Raw genomic sequence first — 13,418 nt, 5'->3', positions numbered from 1 at the left:
CCCTCCCCGTCCTTAATGGGATACGTGGGACTGTGCACGTACGCACAGATGTACAGGCTGACTCCAACATGCAGCTACTGTGTGCAAGCCCACTTCATCTATAGGCTTCAAACTCATCGTTTGTTTATATGTTCTAGTAGCTTAGTATTTGTTATTTAAATTGTGGAAGTACTTAGGAGCACTGGTCCTGGACTGAACCCTGCTGCATGCTAGGAGTTAAAAGCACAAAAAAGGCAGTCTGGTTAATCCGTGCTGTTGCGTGGAACCCTGTTTGTAACAAGCTCACGTTTAGCCACCTATAGCACATTTTACGCATGTCTGTAATATGCCTACAGACTAAATATTCATCATTTATTAACATCTGATATCCCATTTGTGAACACACTCTCAATGCAAAGAGCTAGTCTCATGTGAACACTATTTAAAAAAATCCTCTGTATGCAGAATCTAATACCACTAAAAATTGGCAGTGGGGAATTTAATTCCATCTATTTTTTCTCGATTTGAAACCTAAGTAGGGTGGCCATGGGCCTGATCCAAACACTGATGCTGCAGGAACATGCATTGCGTTGGCAGCGGGGGGATGTGGCTCTCGTTCTCTTCCTTTTCCCTCCCCCTCCTTGCTAAATCTGCACTTGTTTAAAGGACAGAACGTACAGATCCCATATGTTTGCTAGTGGTTAGGGTTTTTTTTTAAAAAAAAAAGATTATTGACATTGCTCTAGTATGAAATGGTATGATTTGTGAGTTTATAGCATATAAACTATAAATGACAAAAATGCCAGCTTGATGTGAAGTGGATGTGAGATTGTGCAGCAGAGATTTGAGCTGTACGTCATTAAACTGTATGGCTGAATGAGTTCTGCTACGTGCACCGAGGAGGCAGGCAATGGATTAAGTAAATTGGAAACTATTCTACAAAATGCTAGAGATAAAACAAAGATTCAAAAATGAACAAAAGGTACAAGTTATTAATTGCGAGAGAGAGAACTAAATGAAATCAGCTCCATCTGGAAAACCAGGAAAGCCCTAATAATCAGCATTACTGGGCTTGGCCAGGCTGCTGCAGTGTAATATTCAGAATAACTTTGAATTACATCTGGCCCCAAAGCAAATAGCTCCTGCCAGAATGCCTGCATACACAAATGTCCTTTCTCTGTAGCTGAATAATGTGGGAATTTGATGGAACATCTCTTTCAGATGAATCCTTAGAAGATAGCTGAGCCACTGCAGTACCTTTGCATTGCTATATTACTCAGTACATGTATATACAGCAAAAGTAAGGAGGAAACTGCCTCCTGATCCACTGTTGGCATGTTTGATGTTGTCATAGCTCAAATGAATCTCTACTAACTGCTTACACAAGCGAATGGGCTGCAGAGCCACCTCCCTTCCCTGGGGATTTCAAGAGGCATTATCCTGCTATTGAGGCCGCCCAACACTCACACCTTCCTGTGCTTTCTGCTCTCCTTCTCCAGAGACACCTCTCTGGACCTGGTAAAAATGAATTCACTCCTCGGTGTCTGCTCGAGCCGTTTTATTAGTTCTTTAGCAGAAAGTCTTGCTCAACAGTGACCTCTTTGAATGCAGAATGGAAACGAACAGCTTCAAAGGACATCTCCAACCTCTGGCACCAGGAGGAGAGCCATGGTCGCTGCTAAAGCCTACGCAATGACAGAGGGGACACATCTTAGTACTCTGGAAACATTGACAGACATCCTGGCTCCCATGCTTCTCCTGGTTTGGTTTTAACTTTCTTTTCCTTGTTGTATTGAAGTCAAGGGAAAATTAACTTGGGTGAAAACAGGTTTGGCTTTGAAATTTTTACCATCTGTGGGCTCAAACTCTTGTCCAGGAGTAAATCTGATACAGCTAACAAGTCGCTGAATCAGATGATATCTGCCTGATGTGATCAGCACCTTCAGCATTGCAAATGGTGATTTGTTTTGGTTTTTAATTTTAAAACATCTGGTTTATTGGAGAGGTTAAATTCAGTTAAATCAACCTCCAGTGGTTGGGACTCATATAGCTTGGTGCCCTCTTGTTCCAAGAGTAACCATTCAATCAGCAGATGAGGTGCAATAACATCTCACACAACTTGAGATGTTCCCATATTTATTGGTGGCTATGAAGGAAACTAAAGACATGGGAGAAAGTGGAAAAGGACAGAAGTAAAATGTGTATTAATTTTCCATGGAGCAACAGGAACACTGAAGGAAGAGCAAATGGGTGCACCATGTTTTCCATGGACAGCTGGCCATCTTTATGTGGTTCAGCATAAGTCAGTTCGTAATCAAGTCAAGCTGTCCCGGTTTAAGCATGTTAACATATGGAGGAATGTACCAGTGTATTCAGTCAAATTGTGCGTGAAGCAAACATGAAATCATACTGGAATTGTTAATGTAAATTCCTTCTTAAAATACGATGGTCTCTAGTGGATTGTGGTAAATCCACACTTTGTGTAGGCATTCACACGTGCACTCCCACAGTCCAAAATGCACCGAATGCTTCCTCTCAGTCAGAATGGTTTCATGCGCTCCTGCTAGGATACTCCAATGTCTGGGATGGTAAAGAATCAGTCCCTGCTATTCCATAGAAAAACTGCATTTTTTAAAAATTATTTTGTTTAACTCATTGCAGCAGTTTTGGGATGCTGCCTCTCGATTTGTTTAGCCTGATATAAACTAAAAGATAGCTGTTTTCTCATGGAACTAGTTCTTGGTGGTCACCAGTGTTGCTCATCTGTGATGGGGTAAGAGAGTAGTGCAACTCCTTCACCACATGACACCACACCAGCCAAGACAACCCGCGCACGGACAGCACAGGTTTATTCATGTTTTGGGAGAGGTGCTTTTAAGCTGTGACGTTGCTGCCCCATGATCATGGTGGTGGGAAGGTGGGTGAATGATCCTGACTCATAGATGGGCAAGACTGTGGTTTCAGCTGACCTTCCCCTTGCATTTTTTGTGCTGCTGGAAACCAACAGCTTAGAGAGAGCAGTAGCAAAAGAGTGTCAGTGGAACAGACCTCTTCCTGGCATACTTTACTCAAGATAGCCATGACCAAAACAAGTCTCTTACCGGCACATGAACCAGTGCCATGTGCTATATAAGCCATAAGGTACTAGCACGTAACTGAGCCCCTTCTGACATAGTAACATGCCTAATACTATAAGCTTAGTTTAGTTCTGCAGGGTAGGCTGTACATGAATCCCGCTCTTAAATCAAGCTAAAGTTTTCAAGAAGACAAAGCACAGTGTGGGCCAGTCCACACGCAGAGCTGACCTGCTAAACTATGCGAGTGCAACAGCTGCTCCAGTAATGTAAGTGGGAATCAAAACTGCTGAGATTTGCAGAGCTTTATGTGGTTGTCATTGGTTTTCTTGGCTGGTAGTGCAAGAAGAAAATAATAACATTTGAGTCATCTGAACCTACAATAATAATAATAATAATAACAGGATTCCAAAGGTTTTATTTTGTGTGTATCCTGCTATTATTGACTTGCCCTTTGAAATTATTTTTCTGAAAATAATAGAGCTTCTTTTTTCACTGGGGGTTGGGGCCAGATTCATTTGTCATCTACCTTTTAAAAAGAGAGAGAGGAAAAAAAGCAGGCAAACACCATTTTGACTTCTGGAATTTATCATTTCAGTTCAGGTCTAACTACAGAGCTGACAATCTGCATTTCAAAGGTTTCAGACTTCTTTTCTCACAATGTATTAATAAATGACATTTAACAGTCAGGTCCCTTGACAATTAAGGATCACACATCCCATCAGAAATAGGGACTTCCATGATAGTGGCAAAACTTCTCATTACACTGAATGATTCTTCTTTTCAGCTGCATTCAGACGATACAGGTTTGGAGACACACACAAAAAATTCTGGTAAGAATCCAAAACCTCTGTAACAACCCCCCAGGCCTGGGATTTGTCTAATAGTTTGCTATTAAAGAGTTCTTTGGCTGGAAAGAAGTACCAGACAGAGTTTCCCTTGTTCCAGTTCTTGGGGTATTTTTTTTTCCTTTTTCTTTTTCTTTGAAATTGGCATTTGACCCTTTAGCATAAACTTGCTGTCAAGATGACAGAAGCTCCAGGGGAGGGCATAGGTTACCCCAGGTTCTCAAAGCTTGCACTGATTTCTTGCAGAAGATGTTCCTTCCCCAGCACCTCCCTAGCAGGACAGAATAACAATAGTAAGAATAATAGTAATAACAACAATACTAAAAGCATTCAAATCCGTGATTTTTTTTCCATTTGGGTCCAAATTGCCCCTTGAAAGATGCAGCTGAGCACTTTAGCTTGTATGGAAAAGACCCAAAACTGTGTCAGGAGATGTCAGTCTCAGTCCTTTGCTGTTCTTGACTTCCGCTGGGTGCAACAATGACAGTGAAGCTCTGATTTCCCAGTTGCAAAGTGTGATTACCCAGCGTCAAAGGCAGTCAGTGCCAATTAGCGTGAATTAGGGCAGGCCCAGAGCTGTGTGTTGGCTACTGCAGCCTGTCCCAGAGGGACACTAGCTGGTTGAGGAGCCTGGTGCAGAACTGGCTCATCAAGCAAGCCGGGTTGTTCAATCAAGTTCGTTTAGCCCAACTGCACTGATTTACTGCAGCCAAATAGGTGCCACAGCTACAGGCCCACAGCATGTATATGTTCCTATGTGGTTAAGAGTCACTCTTCACATTTCTGTCCCTGTTCAAGAGTTTCAAGACTGCATATTTCAGTAGTGCCTCTGCAAAATGGCTATTGTTTTTATCATTTCAGTGGTTTAGTTGTGAAATTCATTCTTGAGTAGGCGAGGAGAAAAGTCCCAAAGCAGCCGACCAAGGTAAATAGCATTTCCTCTGTCCTGATTCTTTCCTCCTGTCACTTCTGTGCCATTGTAACTCCCTAGGAATCCATCTCCATGCCTTAAACATCAAATATTCACTAACACCCTTGTAGAGTGCTGATTAGATGAAAATGGTATATCAAATTTAAGGCTGGATGTGAATCAAGGCCATCGGTTTGATCAGCTCGTCCTTTCCTTCATCAACACAGAAATCAGGAGAACGAGCACCTTTCTCATTAGCAAATGGTAATGGAGTCCATTGCCAAATTTAGAGAGGAGAGAGGAAAAGTATATTCCCTAAGGTTAATAACCTTAGCTAATGTAACTGATTTGGCTTTATCAAAGTCAGTTGTAGGTAAAACTGGGCTCTGAACCTTTTGCTTTCTCATTGCATGGCTTGGCCTAACGGGGATCTAAAGGGTTAACAGCACAACTGCTAGTCCCCTTTGTATTTATCTGTATGACCATAAGTAATGCATATTTTGAGCAATTGCATCCAAAATGAACAGATCTGTGAAAGGAGATGGATCACTTACAGAGCAGAACAGGAAGAGCCTGCAGCTGTCTTCCAAAAGCATGGGGTGGTTATTTTCTAGGTCCTAGCGCCATTCCCAGCATATCCTGAGGCTCAAACACTTAATCAGCATGATTATCATCACACAAATGCTGCCAGAGAGTTTGATTTGCACACTTTTTTACTAAATTAATAACCTTTCCAAAACCCCATGATGTGTGAGCCTTTGTCATAATTCTTCTGCATTTTGGATGGCTTTCTTGCCTGCTTGGGGTTTGGCGCTTGTGTAAAGAGGTGTAATAAGAAAAGTTAGTCACAGGAGAGTGTAAGATAAAGCAGGCAGCTCAGCCTGATTTAGCTAAGGCCTCATCCTCCTGGGGCTGAAGCCTGGCCATGGTGTGAGCAGATGCAGCAGCTCCTATTGCTATTTCAGGGAGAACTGTATCTGCTTAGACTAAGGGAGGGATTTTACTCCGGGGGAGCAGATGTTTTGTCAAAGTGGTGTAAGCTGCAGGGAACTGTGCTGGGTCTGTATATTTTCATTGTCCTTGGATCTCAGTGGGTGCATCGCTGCTGCCTTGCGACAGCTTTCCTTGTTGGCATGCTCAAGGCCAAATTCTCTGGGAGCCCGCCCTGTCTTGGCCCCAGAAGGTCCCTGCTGGTGTGGCAACAGCCCAGGCTGAGATTTATGGGGGTATCTGTCTCAGAAGCACCCTCCTTTTCATCAGTCTCAAAGTACCTCTTTGGGCGCAGTGAACAGCTAACAACCAGCAAGCGACTGGGCTAAGCCTCCTGGTCTTGCTTTCGTAGCACAGGCTCTCTTTGCCCCTCTTTGGAAGTGGGATGGGGAAAACCAGCTGCCCTACACTTCCAGAAGCAGTGCTGATCCCCAGGTAACTCTGGTGCTTTATACTTACCCCTTCCTAGAGCTCCACCTCTGCCGTAAGGGCTTCACAAGGCATCCGTAAGTGCCTATGCCTTTTTCTTTGCCTCAGCTCTCAATTTATGCTTGAATGCCACCAGAATATAGCACTGAGCCTTCTAAGGAGCCCAGGGTCCTCTCCCTCCCTTTACAGCCTTAGTTCTTGGCTTCTCCTCTGAATCACAAAATGTCCCTTTCCCTGCAGCCAACTCACTGCTCTTTCTCCCGTTTCTCCTCCATTTCTCTCCCTCTTTCTCTTAAATAGTTGGCAGGAGGCCCTTTCTTTCATAACTTCCAGTCATTTTTGCCAGGTGACCCTGTGAGTAATCTCCCCCAACAAATAAGCAAAGGCCTGGTTTAAAGACCACTTCTAGCAGAAAGAATGTTCTTCTTTTGAACCCCCTCATTATTCTCTCCAGTGGGTCTCTCAGGCAAACAACACGAAATCCAGATCACCCGCGTACCCAGACCAGACACAGCTCTGTGGCACACGCACGCAGTTATTTCCCACCCCAGTGACAGGCTCTGGGAAGAAGTTAACCTCTTGAGGCCAGGAAAAAGGCAGCAGAAGACTTAATAGCTTCAGTGATTCACACACAATATTCCATAAAGTGGCACGGCAATTGCCTTCATTCCCCAGAGCCACACACAAAATTTTTTTTTTTTTTTGGTCAAGTTTCACCCAACAGGCATTTTAAATGTCACAGTTTATATCCTAGATGAAATTCACTTGCGAGTGTTGTTGCTAAGACAGACCATATTGTGGCATCAATTTTTAATCAGGCTGTTCCCTCAAACTCAACAGGGAGTTGCGCCTGAGATCTGCTAGCGGTATAAATCAAGAAGTTGTACTGTTAGCATTTTTTATTACTCACTTTATGCCTCTCTGTGAAAAGGAAGGAAGATAAAAGGAGAGAGAGAAAGAGTTTAACTGAAAAAATAACTAAATATTACATCCTTTCTGATGAAATCTCTCTACACCTGAGAAAGTGCAGCATCAGCCCCCCTTGGAATTAAGTTCTTCCTCCCAGTGTTTAGATGCTTGAATTTGGTACTCCTGACATTTGCCCGGTGAGGAGCAGGATGCTTGACCCCGAAGTCTGGCGTGTGGACCATGTGTGGGCTGGGGAATCAGCAGACTGCTCCTCCACCATCGTCTTTCTGACCGTGTCGTGCCGGTATCTGCTCTCTTTTCCAGGACAAAGAACACTCCCCAAATCTCCCAGCCCCACCTAACCCTTTGCTCTGGACGTGGTTCAAGTCCGCATAGAGTGTATCAGTGCATTGTTTTTGTGGGCAGCTGGAAAGCCTCAGGAATGAATGGAAACAGGCAGTTACAGACCAGCTAAGTTGCACTCTCTCCTCTCGACAGAAAAGGAGTCCAGTTGGGGTGCCTTCCTAAAACAAGAATGGGATGGACACTAGGGCAAACTTGGTGAGGGAGGTAAAAAGGAGAACAGAGATGAGGAAAGATTTATTCACCAAATAAACTGTGGGATTATGCTCAGGAAGTGAAAGCAGACTGACATCCCATTACCTTATCTGTAATGCTGGTACCAGTGCACGGCATCAGGCTTCCTCACGCTATTCCACAGCTGCCATTTTGTGCCTCCCCAGCAGAACATCAGTCACCATCTAGTCTTTTGCACTTCCATTGTGCGATTGATTTCAGTAAGATTTTGCAAGACAGTGGCACTGTGGGCCCAATGCTGCTGCTGCAGCATGTCCCAGTTCTATTCAGCCCAACAGCAACAAGTAAGAGAGACAGACTGTGCCCACTGGTGAGCCCAAACTCACGCAAATAGAGGTGGATGTTGTTACACTGTACAGTTTCCCTGAGCAAACCTATATTACATCAGGTAGAAGTAAAATCCAGTCCTAAGAGTGAGAGTATTTGAGAAGGCAAAGCCACATATCTTGTAATGTGCACAAGAAATGCACCTTATAAATAGCATAAAGTACCAAAAAAAAAAAAAAAAAAAAGAAAAGGTGCATCATGGGAATATTTTCTCTATGAATCTGACCTGGGATGTTGCATTTGAGCAGTTCAACCTTCAGAGGTGCTTGTAATCCTCATGGTAGGCTGAATGTTTATGCTGGTGTCCTCCTCTTTACCAAGGATCACTGGAGTATTTGGTGGAGAAAATGATGAAGAACAGCATTGGCTCTAAACAAGCTCTGGCGGAGGCACAGAAGAAGGCAGAAGCTTTGACGTCCCTTGGGATAGCAGTTTACTCCCACCACCAGCAACACCCGCCTAAGCCCCTTCCTGCCCTTCTCAGACCTCCTGGAAAAGGTGTGTGGTTCTTGTGGTACTTGTGTCAGGAGCAGGGGCAGTCTGGCCCTGAAAGCCTGGTACAAAGCTCAGTCAAGGCTGTAGAAGATTATTCTGTTTTGGTCAGTGGGTTTGGTATCAGTTGTTTGTATAACTCTCTTAGAAGCAATGAGGTGTAAGAGATGGCAGATGTTCCCCCCCTTACCTAAGGTAACGTAGCAATTTGGCTCTGCTAACAATGAGGCAGACAAACAACTGAGAAATCTTCCAGGGGCCAGATGTGAATGCAATTGTTAAAATACTGCCTAGGTCATTGGTTGCAACTTCAGCATTTTTAGAAATTTGTTTTTGTACCAATGTCAAAGGCACTGGGGCTCTCTGCTTGCATCAGTACAAATCTGGATTAATGCAGTTAAAGCCAGCAGAGTTGTATCTGTGCAAAATCAGTTAAAATGGGCTAAGAATCAGACTCAGAAAGTTACCCTTGTGTCACTTAGTAAGACATATTTCTTTTGGCTTCCATTTAGATTTGGTCCTTAAGGAGCCTGTCATAAGAGATATACGGTCTGGGCAAGAGGCCAACTTACCGTCTGGAAGAAACAGCAGGGCTCCCATCGAAGTAGGGAACAGGGTAAAATGAGCTTTTGACTATTATTTTGTAATTTTGTAAATATTTGTGATTTTGAATTATGCAGTAAAGTTCCCACTATGCAGTGACATGATGGAAGGTCCTTGCTATCTATAGACTATGCGTGTGGAAACCTCTTTACAGTAATCTTTGAAACAGCTGCCGTGAGATCTTACACTTCCTGGCATGTAACATCATAAAAATTTCTAGGAAATTGCATCTGCTTTCTCAGCCAGAGAGGTAAGATGCCTTCACAACAGTGGTTTTAAGCCATTGGTTCGTGGCAGCAAAAAGTTAATGCAATCCTCCCCCCGCCCCCTCCAAGCTCATAGCTAAATTCCCACTGCCACCAAGGACTGACATTGGGGTTAGGTACTAAGACCCCATTTGTATCAACCAGCAATATTACCATCACCTAAGCATTCATTAGATCATTGGATACCACTTGATTTTCCAGATCCCAGGCTTTCAGACTCCTGACTTTGATTCAGAGTAGTCCATACACGTAGGTAAAGCAGCAGTGGACAGCAGAGATGTACATAGGTTTTGCAGACAGATATTCTTGTTACAGCAGCATAGGAAACTTAGAAACCCAAATATTTTCAAACACAACTGTTTTGGAAACACTGCTTCAGATCTGATTAAAAACCGAAAGAAGTTTATAGATGTTTACAGGAAATCCTAGGGTGACAGTTTCTAGCCATCTTTTGTCCTGTAGGAGAATTTGCTAAATGTTTATACCCAAGCTAGACTTCTGTGCTCTCTGGGACATTTTAAGCTGCAAAGGATCCACACTTACATAAGGAAAGGAAGAACTGTGTTTCCTCTAGAAAAGGCCAGTTGCAGAGGTGTCAGCAGGAACTGCAACGCTGACTTAAGTCGTGAAGCTTGGTTCTGAAGTCTGAAAGGATAACTTCAGATGGTGCGCAGAACTGCACATACAGGCATTCTGCCCGGAGCCTCTGAAGCCTTTTGGATGACCCTGGGAGAATGCATGAAATTCCAGAATAGGCAGATGGGGAGGGCCTATACGCCTTCCAAAACAGTTTTTGATGTTTCCCAATACAATTGCCAATACCACAGTTGTCTCTGTACCTCCACATGTGCTTCTCCAGTCCTGTTCCCAGTGGTCCCTCACACACTGGTGCTCTATGGGTTAGGGTTTTGTGAAGTCTGGTTCTGCACCCCAGCTACGAACCGACACTATGTTGGGCATCACGGTGAGCGGTGCAGGCATACACCATCCCTCCTGCGCTGCCTACATGGAAAGAGAGCCTCAGCTCGCAGGCTGGAAGGGAACCATGATGTACTCGAACAGTTCTTCTAATCTGGGTGGCAAGAGGACTGCTTTAAAGAGCATGTGATTCCACATGTAGACACCGCTATGACAAGAAGACTGCAGCTGGTCTGCGGACCAAATCAACCCTTGCTTTCAAAGAGGCCCCAAGCAATAATACACACAGCCTAGATGTAAGGCACGGTCACAGCCTTCCCCTGCACTGTGACTGGGGTGCAAAGCCCCACATGGGTCTAGAGCTACACGGTGGTCTATGATAAATTTTGAGGGCTGGCAAGGTCCCACTGGTATGAATTGTTAGGGAATTTCTTTGTTAAACTCTTGGCCGCACCAGCATCCTGTGGCAATGAGTTCCACAGGCTGATTACACGTTGCCTAAAAGGTATTTCCTTTCAGAATTGTGAATTATCTGGCCTCCATTGACTTGCCCTCATACTTGTGGCATCGGGCTGGGAAATCAAGACAATTTATCCTACAAAGCTATGCTGTTGCATTTTAACACAAAGCTCTGTGCCCATCTTTTAGCTAAAGTATGGCTCTGCCAGGAAAAGTTGAATGTTGCTGTTACGGGACTTACCAAAGGATGGGGGGAAGAGAAGGAGAGGGCAGTTTCTTCCCTCCATTTGAGCATTAGCACTTGCTGGGTCTGTGGAGCAGGGCCTGGTCACATAGTAATCAAGAAGCTGTGCTGACTTCTGCACCTCCATCCTCACTTCAGAGTTAAGGCTATATCTGCTGGAGTTTTGATAATTAAATCCATGTAAAATTTATCTGCCTTTACCAACGCCAACTCTTAATGCAAGTGAAGCTACATAGATGTTGATAGTGTTTGGAATTAAATCAAACCAGTAGATACATTTAAATACACTTAAATCTATTTAAGGTTAAATTTTATTTACACTGTACCAGTGTAACTGGATCAATTTTTACATCAAATTTAACCTTACCAGGGAAATTTTCTTAGCGTAGACTCGATTTGCTCAGTGAGGAACCTTGCCCCTGGAGACACCATGTAACATGCTTTTGAGGCTAACAGTTCTCATTGACTATAACGATGTGGTTGATTCAAAAAAACCCAAGGCTTGATGTCAGTGCAGGATATGCCACTATCAAACTTCCAGGCCCCTGACAGTAGTTTTAAGAGAGTTAGTTGGGTTTTGCAGTTTTCTGAGGTGAAGAAAGAGGAGGTAATACTTAATTATCAGCAATTCTGACAGTGATTGGACTTGACAGCCTGCAGTAGAGCAATAGGATGGAAGTGAAAAGATGCTGGCAGCCAGAAAGGTCCTTCTGTAGGAATGCGGAGGGGTTGGGATGATGGAAGGGGTTAATTCTCTAAGAAAGACAATTTGCATTGCTGCACACTTTATTCTTTTGTTTTTAGTCGGGTGAGTGGAGCTCTGGTGCTGACTTCTTTTGGGGCGTTACTGGCTCTGCTTCTTTGACAGAACAAAAGAGCCTTTGTTGTCCATCAAAGACCATTGCAATCCATCCAGATACCCAAGGCCCCAGAAGGGGGAGGTGAACATGGAGGAGCTGCCTGTGTTCCTTCCCCCACAAACAGCATCAATAAAATTATTGAAATCATTTGCATCATTACTGAAATCTTTTCAAGGGAAACTTTCTTCAGCATTTACATCAGTGCAGCTACTGATGTAAATGCTGACTTCAATAAGACTTCCAGCAGGGCTGGGAGCCTACGCTGTACGTCTGAAGGTCTGTCAAGTGAGTCTAAACACTAATAATTTGGGATTAAGTTGCTCATAGAGGCTTTTGCACTCAACCATTACTGTCTTGGGGGGGGATTTAAGGAGTCTTGTGGCACTGTGTTGTCTCTGGCTCAGTGATTGGAGAATGGGTTGAACCTCTGGTGGAATGAAGGTATGTTTTAAAGACGAAGGTCCCAATTCATTCTCCTTAATGGAAGAGAATTAGGAACCTGCTGATGTTGGACCACTGGCATAGTCCATGGTGAAGGACAGAGGCACCCCTCTCCCCTTCCAAAAGACTGTGTAGCTGATCTAAACTCCACATCCTTTGTTTACTCCTGGTGACTGCCAAAAGAGTTTAAACTTGGCTCCAAACTTAGTAATAGCCACTGGATCCCACAAATCATGTACCATGAATCTAGCCATAAACATCTAAATGCCTTCTCAAGGTTTTATATTTATCTGGATGTTATAGGAGCAGCTCATGCATGCGTGTATGTACATACCTCTATTTATGTACATAGCTAATAGAAAATTGTTGGAGAATGTCAAGTGAAATGTGTACCAGCAATCCTGAGTTTTGTACTTGCGCATCCAGGTATCTGGATGCAGGAGGATTCATTGCAGGATTTGGGCACTGAGGAGCAAAATCAAACAGCAGATAACTTTCTTTTGCTTTCCTCATTGTACTACAATTAAAAAAAAAGAACGCAAATGTAAAAAGAAAAATTATCTAAAATTCAGGCAGATAAAACCAACAGAAAAATAATATTTTAAAAAGCAAGAAAATGAATAAGTATTCATGAAAATATTCAAAAGTTCAGATGCTTTCATCAGTCACCACAGGGGGGAAATAGTAATTTGAAATAAGAACAAAAAACCTTGAAAAGGCTTTAAAAAAAGGGGGGAAGGAACAGCACACCCTCTGCTCCCACAGGCTCCTGCAGCCAATGCATGGCTGAGCTGTGGCCAAGGGTTTCCCTCTAGCTCAGCCTCCCCTGGAGATTTAAACTGTGTGTGTTTAAAATGTGCATACCTGCCTCAAAACTAACAAAACACCCCTTCCGTCTGAATTTTCCCTTACGTTCACATCATAGCAGCATAGGAAAATAAAAAGGAGCACTAATCTATCCTACAGTTTCCCGAACAAGGACTCTGGGCAGGGGTTTGTGAGTGGATTTGACAGATGTACGAGCAGATGGTGAGGGACACTCCCTGAGAGCAGCCGATTCCCAGGCCTCCAT

This window comes from Buteo buteo, chromosome 2, assembly GCF_964188355.1.
Source record: "Buteo buteo chromosome 2, bButBut1.hap1.1, whole genome shotgun sequence".
NCBI classification, from domain to species: Eukaryota; Metazoa; Chordata; class Aves; order Accipitriformes; family Accipitridae; genus Buteo; species Buteo buteo.
Note: the sequence above shows the minus strand (reverse complement) of the source record.